Source organism: Simochromis diagramma, unplaced genomic scaffold, assembly GCF_900408965.1.
Source record: "Simochromis diagramma unplaced genomic scaffold, fSimDia1.1 OVJJ01000216.1, whole genome shotgun sequence".
Classification (NCBI taxonomy): Eukaryota; Metazoa; Chordata; class Actinopteri; order Cichliformes; family Cichlidae; genus Simochromis; species Simochromis diagramma.
In genome coordinates, this window is record NW_024386883.1 from 6,634,464 (window position 1) to 6,646,187 (window position 11,724).

At 37.7% G+C, this 11,724-nt stretch overlaps 1 protein-coding gene across 1 annotated transcript in view; it reads right to left on the reverse strand.

Moving 5' to 3' along the window:
• The window catches only part of LOC120733627 (reticulon-4 receptor-like 1), a 112,055-nt gene that overhangs the window by 69,732 nt on the left and 30,599 nt on the right, over positions 1 to 11,724 (reverse strand). The gene's annotated exons all lie outside the window — the stretch shown is intronic.

The window sequence follows — 11,724 nt, forward strand, 5'->3', positions numbered from 1 at the left end:
AAGAGCAAGTTACAAAACGCATGTGATTCATAAGCAACATTCTGCTGCCATGTTGATGAGTAATGGTGGTTCTGCTTTCATAAGTAGAATATGCATAATGAATTCTGGATTATTTTAGTGCATGCGGTTCACGTTGTGCCAAAACACAATGTGAAATAAGCACGTACAACCCTAATGAAGACGTTTAAGACTTTTCAAGCCACAAATTTAAGGTATCACGTTTTTATTGTATGGCTTGTGGATGTTATTTTGCACCAGATTTATCAAAAAAACGAAGGCCAACTGAAACTGAAGTAACGGCAGCTGAATAATGCATAGAAATAAAAATGAATTCAGATATATCAGGTGAGAAATAACAAATCCTTTCTTTTTAATCATATCACAGAACATATCTACATGTTGTCCATGCAAGTAGCCAAGAATCTCTGCTTTTAAAATTAAACAGTATGTATGATTTCAAAAGGCCATTGAGACATACACACCACTTTTGCACCGTTCAATCATCCACCACAGCGGGGAAAGCTGCAAACATAACAGAACACTGTTTTGTAGTTTGTAAAAATTTCTGCCACAGAGGGTTTGTATTCAGCAAGGTTTTTCCATGCTGGGAACCAAGTCAATACTTTAGGGTTAAGTAGAATCCATAGGGTGTTCTCCAACTGTTTGGCATGCTGCACCATGAACACAGGATCAAGGGAGCTCATGCATCTGACAGCCGCACACATCAGAGGGCCTCTCAATCAACTTTTCAGTGATGGTGGCAGTGGAAGAGAAGCACTCCGTGTTCATCTGCTTTAAACTCTGCTGGTTTTCCAGTTTGTTACATGATGCTCCCTCTGTAGCTTTTTTATGCAAACAAAGCAATTTTATTGCACTGTTGTGTCAATGTGGCCTAACTTCAAGATTTAGAATTGGTTTCCACTCTAAGCGTTCCAGTTCCTTTCACTAACAGCTAACACTGGATATCAATTTTCAAATCCAGAACTGTTTTAGCTGCACTGCATTAAAATACCGAACTGTGGCTCAGCCTCAAAAGAGGTGTGAAAAAGGGCTGCCTGCTGCCATGCCACTCATGTGCATAAGCAGCGGTGGCCTTTTCCAAAGTATTGTAGGATGCTGATGAGATAGATGAGGGGCCTTTGACATCCTTTGCTTTGCAAGTCTTTTTTTCTCTCCCTTGCTGTGAATGTAGACCTGAATGCTCCTCGGCTGTTCAATTTTTCAACCATGCATTGACAGAGAACTTTGAAGGAAATCTGAAAGAAAAAGCAATGTGCAAAAACAGCTAGTGGAAAAAGTTGCCAAGTGGCTCTCACTGTCTCTGCTTCTTTGAACGGTCTTAAAGTGTTTCCGTCATCCATCTGATCTGCCTTACATCTTGAGTTCTAATTTAAGTCCCACTGCGCAGTGGCATGCACAGACTGAATTTCAATTTAACAGTAAAAAAAAATCTGGTAGTGTGACCTGATAATAAACTGTGTCTTCAAGTTTACTTTCAGTGTTCTTTGATTTGTTGACAGTAGTGGTGGTAACTTGACCTCATTACATGTAGAATTTACCCAGTCTCTTAGTCTGTTATGTTAGTAGTCTGTTAAGTGTGTTATAATTGATGTTTCATCCTATAAGATGGACAAGAAAAAAACCCGAAGCCAACATTAAGTAAAAATGGTAATTTATTTTTTTCCAACTGTGAAAATATTTCTGAATCATATATTTAGGTATGACTTGCTGCTTTTAATCATTAGTAATTTGTTTTGTTTAAAAAAAAGGTAGTTTTGAGTCGATGAGTATGTTTTGTTGGCAGAGCATACTGTATATATTTATTACATGGGAACCTCTTAAAATAAGACATCTGAATGGCAGCTTTGAAATAATGCATAGGCAAGTCAGTGGTAAAGGTATCTTTAGCTCACTTAGTTCCTTTCTCAAGTCCCCAAATATAGGGATGAGAATATTTAAATCAAGTGGGCAAACTCATTTATTAATGTTTGCCGAATGCGCTTTATTTAATTAAGCCAATATTTATTGCACTTGATATGGCTGTTGGTGTGCAGAGGAGGCATCACAGAAATTTCAGAGCAGATACTAAAATAATTTCTCCATTGTTTAAGTTATATGGCAAATGGAAAAAATTTGTGTCAATTTATTTGAAATGCTAGAACAAGATGTAATATGAATATGTAGGTTAGCAAGCCACCTAACTCACTAACTTGTTGCAAGTCTTCAAATTTTGGCATCGGGTAGTTTTTAAGGCTTCGTGTTCTGTGGCAGGAATTTCACAGCCTGTGCAATGGGGTTCAAAGCGAAATGATTTGAACGAATCTCTCCGAAGAACAGAGAGAACAGAGGGATGACGACGCTGACTTTGGAAACTATCCTTCGATGGCATGGTTGGTTTGAATTGGTTTGATAATTTGAAGTTGCTGCTTGTTTTTGTTGTTGTAATCATTTACATTAATACATTTTAAAAACACATTTTTCCTTAAATAAAATTAAATAAGATGAAATATTGTTGCAATTTCAGCACCATGGATAGTGATTTTCACTGTGATCTCATTAGCTTTGCTCTAACACAAAACTGTTTTCCCACAAAGTTAGTACCTTGCACACACACACACACACACATACACATATGATTTCCCCAAAAAATCTGCTAATCTTTTTTTAAAAAAATTCTCAAAACAATAGAAAAATTGTGGTGATACTGTTAAAGCTACCAGTTGCAGTATAAAAATATACAGTCAGACATATTGGGCTTGTTTTATTGCTTTCAGGGATGTAACCTGTCCTCATACGAGAACATAATGCCTAAATACTGTCACATGGCTTACAGTCCTTTCATTGAAGCCTATCATTTACTGAAGCTTCTTTCCATTATAACACATCTCTCTGCCAGACTGCCATCTTAGGCCTACATTTTTACCAAGTATGACCTACAGTTATACGCTTTTTTAATTACAATTAACAAACTGTACCTATCCTGTTAGTTAAAGCAGCCAAATATCATCTCTAGTTTGTCTCTTGGAAGATTGGACATGTTATACTGAAATGAAGAGACTCTTTGTTCGAAAAACAGTACAACTTTTGTAAATCACTTGAAAAAACTAACCACACCTGTCACCACTATTTGGGGATTACATTCACATGTAATACTTAGTGAATCTGATCCTTAATCATCAGTAATTTGTTTTGGTAATTTTTATCACTTTTTCTACCTTCAAGCACCAATGAATACAACAGGAAGTTTGTTTTGTAAATTATGAAGGCCATTAAGAGTCAAAAAGGTTAAGGTCTTCCTAATGATTGACAAGTTGCTACCACATGAACAGACAATAGTTTCTCAGTAAGATTACCCACTTATCAAATCCATAAAGCACTTTGCCAACCAATGGATGATATTGTTGTGGCTACAATCATCTTTCGTATGCAGCCTATAGAAAAGCCAGCCTTTAAGCTATCTCCCCTCACCCACAACTTAATAATAAAACAGATGCAGGTTTTGTCACAAATATAAAAAAAAGACCTGCTATGATATCTAATTACAGTGCAGCCAAACAGAATCCCCTGTTGTTTTGTTACTATAGAGTTTGTTTCCATGCTGAGGAGTTGGAGTTGTGCACCTGCAACTACTCATCTAACAGCTATTTGCAGGGGGCATCTTATTCATCCATTACATCCTGCAATATTTAAAAAATGTGTCTGCTCAGATAAAATGCATGAAATGCCTTTTGTCTTGTAGGAAATTTTTCATAAACAGTTAAAGTCAGAACTTACTGCAGTGACCAGACACAATAACTAGGTGAGTGTTTGTAATTGTAATGCAATGGCTGCAGGGAATGTTCCATTCGGATTAGCACTAATTAGCTGTATTATTGCTAATCAATGATGGAGCCTGTTATTGATATAAATATATGCATATATACAGTTTGAAATATATGCATTATTGTGTCATGTGAATCCTTTGTCCAGATTTAACTAAATGCAGATTAATTGCTGCAACAGGCTGAGAAAATTTCGATATTGTATCGTCCAGCGTCTATTCTTCAGGACTTCTGTGTGTCGAGAAAAGAAAAAAAACTTTAAAAACTTCTTGTTATAGGAACATTTTAAAGGTAAACTTTACTGCAAATTTACAAGCTCTGAATCCAGGACACAACCTTTCGTTCTTTTAACACTGAGGTGCTGCAAAACCATCTTTTCAGACGGTGTCACTTTGCTTAAGCCTTTTTCAAATGATATGACATCACGCTTGACAACTTTGTATAGCTGAGTCGCTGTCCTCTAAAATAAGATGACAGACCAAAACATGAAAGGGAAGCTGTTTTTGTTCCACAACATGAATAAAACTTTGCAAGTCCAGCGTCTGGAAACATTTGCACCCGAATGCTAGACAAGGCTGAGCATGAGCTGAATAGGAAGCTGATGATCTGAATGCATGAAACGAGTGCTGTATAGCAGCTGCACTTTTGCGCCGAGTCAATACTACTTTCGTTTGTGTTGCAAACAAATTGTGGTAATTATCCCCTTTTGTTTACACCAAGGGTGTCATGTATTGAGCACCACTGATCTACAGTTGACTATTTTACATTGTCTACTTTAGACTTCGTGCTTCATTGGCTTTCAATTTTCCCAACAGATGAAACTCTCCTTGTGTGATGTAAAGGTCATTTTGAAGTAGTCTGAGACCCAAGATGGGTTTGGCCTTGTGCATAACCCTTGAATGCTGAAAGATGTATCATCTTGATTATCATCATCAAAGAGGTTTCTCCAGTGTTTGCAATATGCGCTTTTGTAACCCGAAGGCTCATCCATCCATATTCTTAATGTTAACTCTTTGTTCCTTTATTCGAACTATTTTTCAGACACAGTCAACGTGAAATATCCAATTAGTATGTGTCTTACATTTTTAGCAGCCCTATAATAGACTGATTCTACAGGGTCCTCCTCTTGCTCTGCAACAGAACCCCAACCCAAAAGGATCAGGGATCCAGGTGGATGGATAGCAGAGGTAAACAGCAGCATTTCAATTGACAGCTTTGTAAAGCTGAATTTGAGGTTGTCGGTCACCTCAGTTAAGTCTTTTTGGAGCCATTGTAGGGAAGTGAGATATTTATTAGCTCTAAAGGTTTAGTTTTCTAGCTTTCTTAAGTGTGAAAAAAGTTTAATCAGCTACTTAACACCTCCCACACTTCAGGCGGCCACTGCCAAACACAGCTGCTGCACTATTGTTTGTGCCTGAAACTCATTTTTCCTCCCCAGCACACAAAGTATTCTAATATTACTAATGTTGTTATTGTTGTTGTATATCTGACTTTTTCTCCAAGCGATTTAAATCCCAGGAGAACCAGTGAACATGGTAAAAATGCAAGGTTCTGTTGTCTTGTGTGTTTAACCTGTGTTCAAAGAGGAACTCAATCTCTAAGTAAGTGGTGGTTGATGTAGTCAACCATTTTGGAAATGGGTCACTGTTTACTGAGGGCACAGATGCGTGACAGACAGCAGAAGCTGAATTGAGGGACTTGGCCAGTCACTTCAAGGTTGAATTTTCAATTTCTTTGCTCTTTCTTTTCAGAGGTGCTGGTAGTAGGTATGTGACTCATGTGTTTGAGGGCACAACTGTATTTCACACATTCCTCACATTCACTGCAGCCAGTGTATCCTGGTCAGTGGGTGAACTCTCACAGATTTGAGAAAAGGAGAGGTCTGTCAGCGACATAAATCGAACAGATGAATAAAGGCAAAAAGCCAGTGGGCAAAATTTACATTTTAGTTACATTTATCAATAATAACCAAGAGAACTTCTCAAGTATGATTTTACCAGCATGCTTTGGGTCACGTTGGCAGGATCATTGCAACTCAGTAAAATGCTGATATGAGTTATCACTTTTGTTTTAGTGGCAGTGTTTCAAATTCATTTTTTTTTTATTCTGTGTGTTTTCCAGGAGTTTAGAAGTCATCAGTGGTCATCAATATTTGGTTGATCCTATAGAAGGAGTGGGGGAAAAAAAAGGACATAAAGTGAGAGTCTTTCTTAAATGTACACCGTAGGTATGTTTATGTAACCATAAACCCCTCTGAAACCCTGCAATTTAACCTGATGCACACCTTCCTGGAAATGTAACTACACGTCACAATAACGCAGCTCGCAACATTTGTGCATTTCTGTGAATTTATCAATAAGAAAATACCAATCAAATCCTCTATATAAGGACTCATAGATTTCAGCAAATACCTGGAGGGAGACTGACAAAACTGACTGCAATGAATGTGATGGAATTTACAAAGCAGTGGAAAAATGTGAGGCAGAAATATGTTTGCTTTCAAAATTTAAAAAGAAAATCTAAACTGACCACAACAAAGAGAAGAAAGTCCCAGCATTTTATTTTATTTTTTTCTATCATGGCTAGCACCACATGTCAAACACAGAGATACAGCTATAAGGTAAATAACACATAAAAAAACATTCAAAAGCATGAATGCTGATAATGGAGTCAGTCACTCGTGTGGGCTCTATAAAGATTCACCACAGAAGTCTAAATCACCCATCAGTCCGTTCCAAAATGATGCAAGCAGAGATCGAGAGGAAGACAAGAGCTGAGGTAACAACATGGGACATTCTTACCTTGGAGTCTCATTTTAACATAACTGAAGTTAAAGATGACATTTGGCTCAACTGCATTATAAGTACTTTTCTTTAGGGCCCAACTTTGGCTGTATTTGATGGTGTCAGATGTAACAATGTTCATGACGCTTTTATATTTAGGCCGTTTTTTTTTTTTTTTAAGAAATTCACAACATGGCAAAATGTGATGCGATACCTTATTTTGAATCTTATTGTGAAGTTTGATCATACAGTTGACCAGGTTAATTAACTGACCATTAGAGAAAAAAATTGTTTCCCTCCTGCCATGATTTATATATTCCAGTTATGTATCACACCTCTTGTATGCACTAAAGGTAAAAATACCTATGTAAAGCATACACTTGTGTATCCATTATTATAGCTCCATCTTGTCTCCTCCCTCCGCTGTGCTCCAGATGTGTTTTAGGAATTGAGACATCCTTCAAAATGATGTACTGAGAGTGATTTTCACAGACAGGAGCACAGAGGACACTAGAGACTAGGAGGCACAAATTAGAGAGATGCAAAAAACCTTCTGTCTCTGTGATTGTTGCATATGGCTGACACTTTGAATTTGTTTTTTTAAGTATTTTCTTATTCTCTCAACCATTATCATCCTCTCGCCCTTTCACCACCAATGAATGTAAAGGTGCATTTCTTAATCAGTTGTTATTTATAGTTTAATAAGCATGTGTCATTTGTGTGGCAGCTTTCTCATTTGTTCAATTCATTACTTGGGGGCTTATCCGGGATTCAGACCTTGGACTTCCCAAAAACCAGGCAAAACGAACATTGTTTTTAACAGATGTCATGGAACATTTTGATCTCAAGCTGCCCAACACCTTTCAGGGACAGTGTTAGGTTATAATTAACTAACTGGCAGTCACAGAGTTAAAAAAAAAACATGCAAACACTTGATGAACAAAGCAGAGTGACAGAAACTACCTCAATAATTATTATGGCTCTACAGCTCTGAATTTAGAGATTTCCCTGCTCTTTTGTACTTTCAGATTTGTTATTCATCTGTGGAGGGAAATTTTAATAGTGAGAAAATTGTAAAAAGAATTTCTGATGCTAAAATTACATTTGATTGTATCTGATTGCACACTGTCATTTCCTCATTAATTGCCTTGTTTCCAACCCTTGAAAAGTGCTTTGTGTTCCAAACCATTTCTGCCTGTTGCAATAAATTTCAACCATGAACATTTGTCTCCTATCAAGCCCCAAAACACACCTGTGTGCATGCATATTCTATGTCCACGCTGATCCCACGCATTTTTGAGCGTCTCTGCAGGCTACTTGAGTGTGCTGCAGTGCTGTGATGTGCTGCCATGGCTGTCTTATCATTTTTTAGTTTAGACAGTTGTTTTTTACTGCTGCTACCTCTCATCATTTGTCACTGCTGACGCACTTGCATGCTTGAGGTTTTCTGATTGTGGAGCCCAGTGCGTGTGACAAAATAGGGAGAGAGGTAGAGTAGGTAAGCAAATAATTTTATGATGGGAAAGGCACTTAGCCCTGTAAAGCCCTGAAATAATTGCCAGAAAAATCCAAATTTTTGAAAATTGAATGTTTATTAAACCTTCTGACAATTTTCACAAAAATAATTCTATATTAATTTGCATGTTGCATGAGTTTTAGTCTGTATCATATTTGCTACATCTGTTTTTGGTTTTTTGGTTTTTGCTATTTATTGCTTAAAACATTATTGTGAACATTTTTAAGAGATAACACTAATGTTGAAGAAGCACCCAGAACTCATGTATTACATGTGTTACACTAGGCGTTAGGGGTTACATTTGGAATTTGCATACATACATGTAAAACTGCTTTAATAATTGACACCTTACTATCTGAAACACAATGGGGGGAGAAAAAGTTTGCAAGCACAGACTTTAATGCATTTGTCTCTGTGTCTCCACGTTGGTGCGCTGAGCCTGTTTTGCATAAATGCCTTCCTCCTGCGGCCCTTCCGAAAGGAGATGTGGATTGGGACAATAAAGGAGGATTAGATTGTGTCTGATTTTGTGTGTATGTGTGTGTGCTGGTTCCTAAGGCATATGGGAAAACGATTTAATGTGAAGCTCCAGGCGATAGACCTTAAAAGATGATGAGAAAGCATCTCACACAAAAGGCATTAAATAGCCAATATTACAGTATTTGAGAAGTGCTATTGTGATTAGGGAATGGAGACTAACATGTGAAATAAAATGTAAGGCCCTTCTGTTGTATTACAAAAAAAAAAAAATACTATTTATGAATGCTGGGATACTTGTGTTTATAAACAGAGAGATTATTGTGAGATTATGTTCCTGGGGTGTTGATCCTCACAAATGGGATCACATTCTGACGAATATGACAGCTGAACAATATTCACTGAGGGTTTGAATGTTACGCCTCTTCCTGCTTGTGTCTTTATAGGATTACAGGCAAGATGTCACATCATATAGAAAACTTTGGCACTTAAAATGCCTGAAGACCTGGGACAAATCAGCCTTCTGCATGGTAATACCAGCATTCGCTTTAACCTCACCAACTGTTTGGGGTTTAAAATGTCGGGTCAGATCAGGTGAGTAGTCAGTCATAGTGAAATGGCTTTCAAATGCTTTCCTCTGAGTGGAAAAAACCCTAAATTTGGCATCTCAGAAAGTCACAGCAAACTATGAAAAGTTTCTGTAAATGTGGTTTGACCCAGGTTTGTGTGTACGCCTGAGTATTGCATTTAGTCACTTCAGCCCACTCCCATGTCTGCCGACTGCTTCTTCCTCCCCCTTCCTCCCCCTTCTTCCCGCTCAACATGTCTGTCACAGCTCTGGCATTTCTTCATCCTCTATCTCCGAAGCATCTAATGTCAAGCGCACAGAGCTGAAATAGAAGACTATGAAATATGAAACGGGGTTACATAAGGAGGATTCAGTCAGCTGCAGAAAGCTGAGCTCTGTTAAGCATCTGTGTACAAGAAAACATGCTCCCGCATCCACACAAATACGAATTCAAGCACTATAAAGAATATGCTGTCAGCCAATGAAGTACGCCTTTCAGCGGCACAGTAACCACCAGTCTTTTTCCAAGAAATGTTGTGAACAAAAGGATGATTATTAAAATTTCCTATTTTCCCAAATTATCTTCAACTGCATAAGCTGAGCAGAAAGAAGGCAATTGGCAAGTTTATATCCCCCAAAATACTGGCTGGCATCTCAATGGCAGACAGGATTTTAGGGTAAATGCACCATCAGTAGGGTTTTTGTGGAGCTCCAATTATTTTGTTATCACTCAAAGAAATTTGTTATCTAACCAAAGGGTGGCCAGGATGGCTAAAATGTGCAATCTTTCTTCTATAATGTCATATTTAGGCATGAATCTACATTGTCATATATATACATAAGTTCCTGGAAATTCAACTATGAATGTACACTTAGACAAGTTTAAAAATTCACTATTCGAAAAATCCCTCTTGCCTTCTTCTTACCTGCATCTATCACTGTGCTGCTGTGACGTTACCACCACCTGTTCATTACTGGAGCATGTGAAACTGTTGGCAGCAATGTTCATCACGCCATGTGCATGTGTGTGCACAGGGCCTGCGAAATGATTCATTAAAATGTCTTTCATGTAAAAATGAGTACATTCATTACTGGTCAAAATCTCCACAGGATGCCTTTAAGCTCACAGGCACGCAAGAATCGTGGTCATCTAGTACCAGCACAAACACAATATGATAATTAGTAATTAAATAAAGCAGTCAGCTGCCCTTTAGCATTGTGAAACAATGTATTTGACCAAATTCATTTTTTTACAAATTTAATCATGTAACTAAAAACTAAGGTTATAATGATAATGACAATGCACACTTTTGTGGGTTGTTGTTCTTCCTTTTTGATGACAACAAAGTATATATACAGTATAATGAAGGTACAGCTTCAGTACTGTGCAAAAGTTTTAGCCACCCCTCATTTAATTATATATTGTCTCCAACGAGCCTGACTTTCTTGTAACTATTGCTTAAGTGGTCTTGGAAAATAGTTCTCCAGGCTCTGTGAAGATCTCTCAGTGTTTTTGGACATTGGCTGCTTTCTCCCTCATTTTATTTTCAGTCCCTTCAGTATTTTCCAAAGCATTGTTTGTCCTGTCAAGATGTATCGAATTATGAACCCAGAAAAGTACCATTAGATTTTAATCCGCCATGCAGTACCATGCATGTAGCAAGCATCTGATTGGAAACAGCATGACAATGGTCCCAAACACACTACCAATGCAGTAAAAGCTTACATGGATAGAAAAACACAAAGGAACACAGTAAGTCATGGATTGGCCTCCCCAGAGCCTGGACCTCAAATTATTGAAGTAGCGTGGGATCATCTTCACAAGAGAACAGAACAAACGGCAGCCAACATCCAAAGAAGAGCTTTAAATCTCTTTCAAGAAGCCCGGAGAACTATTCCTGAAGCCCAGTTAAAGAAAGTTCAGGCTGTTTTGAAGAATAAATGTGGTCATACCAAATATAAGTTTTCTGGCTCATCATATCAGAAAAATGTCAAAAATTTAAGATTAAGATATGCTAAACATGGTTAGAGAATTCATTAAAAGCAACAAAAGCCATTTGCCAGGTGTTTAAACTGTATTATAATCAAGCTTTGCAATATAGTTTAAACTATCAAGCTGCCAAGTTATTTAAAGAGTCCAGATCAGCTGTATAATAAACACATGCATGACATTTTTAAGTTTTCTGGTGGCATTTATTTTAGTGCCACTGTGTTATTATCTTTTAATCTGTTTACACAGCAGCATGTTGTTAAATAGATATAAAATCTCCTCACTTCACTCTGTTCTCCCTGCTTTTGTTAGGATGCCTGGGTCGTTGACCCAGGGTTTTGAGTTTATTATATTATTTATCATTTCTAGTCTTTGGTTTCTTTGTTAGAGTTCTATCTTATGGTTTATGTCTCTGTGTCTGCCCTGGTCCCACGTCTCTGTTCCCTCTGTTGTAGTTTTAAGGACGTGGCAGTGTAGACTTCATGGCCCAATATATCCCAGAATGCATAGCGGCTATGGGTATGGATAATTTTGCCGAAAAAACCGGCGGATGAGGGGCGCCCGAAGAG